The following is a 6193-nucleotide window of genomic DNA, read 5'->3' on the forward strand; positions in this document are numbered from 1 at the left end:
TCTCTGGTTGAATGTTAGTGTAGTATGTATTTTTCATTCATTTGCTTTCAACTTGCTTATATTTATTGTATTTTGTAACTATAATATATTTTAAAATCTAATCTGATAATCTTTGCTATTTTAAATATTTTTTTATTAAAGTATGTTTCACATACCATAAAATTCACTTTAAGATGTAAAATTTAGTCCTTAACTATATCTGCAGAATTTCGCCACTATGAAAACTATCTAAATTTAGATCTTTTCTAGTTTCTTTTCTGATGCTCTGATAAAACACTTTGACCAAAAGTAACTTAGGGGAGAAAAGTATCTATTTAGCTTACACTTCCAGTTCATAGTTCATCCTGAGGGAAGTCAAGGCAGGAACTCAAGAAAGAACTTGAAGCAGAAACCACAATGGAATGCTTCTTGCTTGCTCATGGGCAGGCTGCTGATTAGCTAGATTCTTTATACATCCCAGGACCACATGCCCAGGGAATAGTGCTGCCCACAGTGGGCTGGGAACCTCTGTATCACTTATGAGTATAGACAACCTCCCCACAGATGTGCTCACAGGCCCATCTGACCTGGAAATCCCTCAGTTGAGACAAGTCCTCTCAGGCGACTCTAGGCTGTCAAGTGGACAGTTAAGACTATGACAAGATCATTTGTATAGCTTCTTTTTTTTATGGTGAAAAAGTATATTTAGAATTAGCCAGCTGGACTCAGTTTAGATGATCCCAATTTTGTTGGCAACATCCAGAGCATCATAGTCAGGAGCCAACCGAACATACGCCTTCTTCTCTCCATCAGGCCTTATGAGGGTGTTGACTTTGGCCACATCAATGTCATAGAGTTTCTTCACAGCCTTTTTGATCTGGTGCTTGTTGGCCTTGACATCCACAATGAACACAAGTGTGTTGTTGTCTTCTATCTTCTTCATGGCTGACTCAGTAGTCAGGGGGAATTTGATGATGGCATAGTGGTCAAGCTTGTTTCTCCTGAGCACGCTCTTTGGAGGATATTTAGGCTGCCTCTGGAGCCGCAGGGTCTTGGGCGAACATGGGTGACGTGTGGATCTTCTTCTTTTTGTGGCTGGGGATGCCTTTCAGCACTGCCTTCTTGGCTTTCAAGGCCTTTGCTTTGGCTTCGGCTTTGGGAGGGGCAGGAGCTTCCTTCTTCGCTTTCTTGGTGAAAAGTTGTATAACTTCTTAAAGGAACCTCACACCCTTTAGCACCCACTCTTCCTCCCATCACCTCTAATTAGCACTGATCTGATCCGTTTTTCTCCAGGGTGGATTTGTTTATTGTGAGTATCTCATATAAATGGAGACAGGTATTCTGTAGCCTTTTGTGCCTCGCTTCTTTTTTCTTTTGCTCCTGAATGCTTTCAAGGGTCATCATCAGTACTTCATTCTTTTTGTCACCACAGTCATATTTCAGAGTGTCATTACTCCACATGTGCACATTTGAGTTGTTTCTGACTTTTGGATAGTCTGAAAAATGTGCTAGGAACATTCGAATACAAATTGTGTGTGTGTGTGTGTGTGTGTGTGTGTGTGTGTGTGTGCATGTTTTCACTTCTTTTAAGGTGTATATTGGAATGGAATTGCTGGGTCATTAGGCTAGTTTACATGTGCCATTTCCAAAGTTACCGCTCCGTATCATAATTCCATCAACAGTGCATGAGAATTCCAAGTGCCCACATCCTCGCCCACGCGTGGTATGGGCTGTCTTGATTCTAGCCATTCTTGTGGGTGTGAAGTGCCGTCTGTAGGGGTTTTGATTTGCATTTCCCTAATGACTAATGATATTGAGCATCCTTTCATATGGTGCTCATTCTTATTCTGTGAGTCGTCGTCTTCCCATTTCTCTTGATGGTGTTCTTGAAGGACAGAAGGTCTTAATTTTGGTGAGTATAATTTATTTTTCTTTTGTTATCATCTTGGTGTCAAATCTAGGAAACTACTGTCCAACTCAAGACCCAGTTTTTCTAAGTTTTATAGGTTTATCTTTTATATTGGGAGGATTGTTCATTTAAATAATCTTGGCTGTGATGAGAAGTTGGAGTATAATTTCCTGGTTGTCGTGTGGGTATTGGGTTATCTTAGCAGTGTATTCAAAAGACAATTTCTGCAGTTGTGGTGGTGCATGCCAGTAGGATTTGCTGGAGGAGGCGGAGGCAGGAAGATCAAGAAAAAAAAAAAACAGAAAAGACAATTTCCCTATTGAGTAATTGTGGGCTCTTGTTATGAACAAATTGATCACATATGTGCATTTTTTTGAGCTCCCAATTCTGTTCCATTGATATATTGGCTTAGCCTTACCTAGTAACATACTGTTCTGAAATTGGAAATGGGATCCTCTAAATTTGTTCCTTTCTAACATTATGTTAACTATTCTGTGTCTTTTACATTTTCATGTTGATGTTAGGATCATATTGTCAATTTCTGTTTTTTTTTAAAAAGGAAGAGTAGAAAGCTAGGTTTTTGATAGACACCATGTTGAATCTGTAGACCAATTTGGTTTTAAAAAAAAATCATGTATATTTAACATTAAAAAACCATGATGTTTCAATGTACACCATGAAATGACTGCTGTAGTAGTAAATGAACATGTCCATCATCTCACATAATTACCCTTTGTGTGTATGTGTGAGAGGCCAGGGCACTTAAAATCTAGTGGTTTAGCAAATTTCCAGCACACAAAACAGTAACTGTAGCCCTCATGCATCAGGTCCCTAGACTTATCTTACACACCTGTATCTTTGTTCCCTACATTGTAAGTAAATTTGTTGCAATTCTGTGTTTTCCATCCTGGATTTCAGCACCAAAACATGAGTTTTGCAACTCTGGGGAGAGGTATCCTGACTACTTGGGAGTCAGGCGATGGTTGGTTGGAGCTGCAATGGGACAGCAGCCCTGGAGGGCAAGGTAGCCGCTTAGGACAGCTGACAGCTGGAGGGTGAGATATCCCGGATACCTCGAGCCACTTAGGGCAGCTCTGTCCTGGAGGGGAAGTTATGCTGACTACTCAGGAGAGTCAGGCCTGGAACTGCTTCAGCAGGGCAGGGTATTCCAACTGTTTGGGAGAGTCAGGCCTGGAGCTGCTAGGACAGCTCTGTAGGGAAAGGTATCCGGACTGTTCGGGAGAGTCAGGCTATACCTGGTGTGGTGAGGGATGATCTCCCGGCAGGATATAGTAATCCTGCTCCTCTCCTGGAGAGCTGCTACAGCTGAACTTTGCTCAACCCCCACTGGAGGGGGCTTCCTAGCAGAGCTCTGCTTCTCCGGCCAAAGATGTTGCTTCCCTCTGCAAAAGAGGAAACCCCTGCAGAAATGTAGCAATCTTCTCTGGCTCCAGAGCAAAGCATTACCTTTTCAGCTCTCCTTGCTCTGTCTACCGAGGGACGTCCCAACAAGGTTTTTCTGTTCCGCTCCTTCTTGCTCCATCCACTATGGGATGTCTCAACAAGGACCTTCTGTTCAGTTCCTCCTTGAACTGCCCACTATGGGCGTCTTAGCAAGGATCTTCTGTTCGCCAGTAAATGAAGATCTTCACACCCAATACTTTTTGAGAAAGAGATTTATTTGGGAAGGAGGGGTCCAGGAAAGTAGCTGCCTCTACCAGGGTGGAGAGAACAGCCCACAACTGACCAGGCAGGGCAGTTTATATAGGATGTCTTGGGGGCAGAGTCAACCAGTGACTGGTTAGTTTTTTTCTGCCCAGGGATTGGTCAGTTTTGTGGGCTAGGGGTAGAGATGGCCCTGATTTAAGAGCCAAACTGTGTTTCTTTCACTGGCCTTTCTTGGCTTTTTGACACTGCTTCTAAGGCCAGGGCACATTTCTTTCACTGACTCTGATTCTAGAGACCAAGAGTGTTACTTTGGTACTAGCTTCAGAGACAGGACATGTTTCCTTGGTTCTGGGTTTGGGGGTAAAGTGTTCACTTCTCTGGCTCAGGTCTCAAACGCAAGCTGTGTTTCTTTCCCTGATTCTGGGCCCCAGGGCCAGGGTGCTACCTTCCTGCTCTATGATTGGTTGGTTTCATAAGTCACCAGGGACAGAGATGGCTCTGACCTCACTGAGCCGAGGGCCAGGGTGCTACTCGGCTCTGATCTGACTGAGCCTAACTGTTTGTTTCTGCCCTGATCTGAGCCATCCTTCCCTAGCCTGGGCTCCAGGGTCAGGGTGGGTTTCTTTAGCCAGCCCCTTTTCCCTATATCCATCTCTGTTCTTCTTGCCCCGCATCACCCCACATTGTCATTTCTGTCTCTCTCTGTTCAATGGTCTCGCTTTGTTAAGGCCTACCTCTAAGGGAGACTGTAGTTCTCTCCCTCTGTGTGTCTGGCTTTGTTTTCTCAGTACAACATCTTTAGGATCATCTATACTTCTGCAAATGGCAAGACCTTCCTTTTAAACTTCGAATAATATTATGTCACATACACATATCACAAGTTCTTTACCAGTCCGTCCCTGGAGGGACATTCACACTGTTTCTATATCTTGGCTAGAGTGAAAAATGCCACAGTAGACATTCGAGTGCAGTCCTTGTCTTCCTGTTTGAAGATGGTCTGTGTTGTTTCTGCCACTGTAATGGCCTCTGGGGGATTCTCCACGCTCTGTCTCACTTTAGGGGTGCTGGGATTACAGATATGTGTCATTGCCTGTAGCTTTTATATGATGTCCAGGGACCCCAGCTCAAGTCATTCGGCTTTCTTGCCAAGAGTCTTTACCTGCTGAGCTACCTCCACGATTCCTACAATGGTCACTTTAAAGCATTTTAATTAGCGCTTCTTTCACTGTTCATCATTCTAGGGTCTTGAAACATCCTGACTCAGTTTCCTTCACTCCTACCTCCTGCAATACATTTTATTACATACACAGGAGCCATGCAATGATTATTTTATCCAATGAGTAGACACTTAGTTTTACCATACAGCTATCATTTCTGTTGCCTTTAATTTGTTCATACAAATTTTTCCCCTAAAGAAATCTCTTTAGTGTTGTTCTCATATAAGTATGCTGGCAGACATTAGAAAAATCCCTTCCTCTCTCTCACTTTCAAGTTTTATTTTTTTTTTCTGGTGTAGATTTCTCTGTTGACATTTTCTGTTAGTGCCATAAAGATGACATATGCCCTAGTCTGCTCAACTGCTATAACAGAATGTCATAAACTGGGTGGCTTAAATGACAGACATTTAATTCTCATCGCTCTGAAGGCTGGGAAACAGGGTCAGGGTATTAGGCAATTTGGTCCCTGGTGAGGGCTCTTTTCTCGGCTTGTAGACAGACACCTTCTTGGCCCTGTCCTCATGTGTTGGAGAGAGAGATGATTTATCTCTCTCTCTGTATGAGGCCACTTATTCACAAGGGCTCCATTCCCATGGCCTAATGGCTTCTCAAACACCACTGTGTTGGGTTTGGGGGTCAAGCTATGGAGGGGGAGACACACAGTACAGCACCCTGTTGTCTTCTCCAGTACGTTTGTTGAATAATAGTCTCACACATTTACTCTTTGGAAGGTCATATGTTGTTCTCCTGGACACTTGAAAAGATGTTTCTAATTTGTCTTTGGTTTTAGCACTTTCGTCTTGTGTGCCCAAGTGATTGTTTGTACTCTCTTTGTTCTGCTCAGTCTGTAGAGCTTTCTGAACTTGTGGTTTGTGGTTCCTAATTCACCATGAAAGTCCTTGTCCTTCATCATTCCACACGGTGCTCTTCTTACACGTGTGGGAGCTCCTTCACCGTGTGTTGTGTCTCTCATTTTGCCTTTTGACTTTCCGTGCTTCCTGTGTGTGTCTCACTGTAAGGATGTCTCCTGATGACCCAGTAAGGATGCCTCCTGATGACCCAGCAAGGATGCCTCCTGATGACCCAGTAAGGATACCTCCTGATGACCCAGTAAGGATGCCTCCTGATGACCCAGCAAGGATGCCTCCTGATGACCCAGCAAGGATGCCTCCTGATGACCCAGCAAGAATGCCTCCTGATGACCCAGCAAGGATGCCTCCTGATAACCCAGCGAGGATGTCTCCTGATGACCCAGCAAGGATGCCTCCTGATGACCCAGTAAGGATGCCTCTTGATGACCCAGCAAGGATGCCTCCTGATGACCCAGTAAGGATGTCTCCTGATGACCCAGCAAGGATGCCTCCTGATGACCCAGCGAGGATGTCTCCTGATGACCCAGCCCTCGGCTCTCCACTGTTCA

General features: G+C 44.1%; 1 pseudogene; it reads right to left on the reverse strand.

The window, feature by feature from the left end:
• Nucleotides 1-662: 662 nt before the first annotated feature.
• Nucleotides 663-5683, reverse strand: LOC131922845 (large ribosomal subunit protein uL23-like; annotated as a pseudogene).
• Between the last annotated feature and the right edge of the window lie 510 nt (nt 5684-6193).

This window comes from Peromyscus eremicus, chromosome 12, assembly GCF_949786415.1.
Source record: "Peromyscus eremicus chromosome 12, PerEre_H2_v1, whole genome shotgun sequence".
NCBI classification, from domain to species: domain Eukaryota; kingdom Metazoa; phylum Chordata; class Mammalia; order Rodentia; family Cricetidae; genus Peromyscus; species Peromyscus eremicus.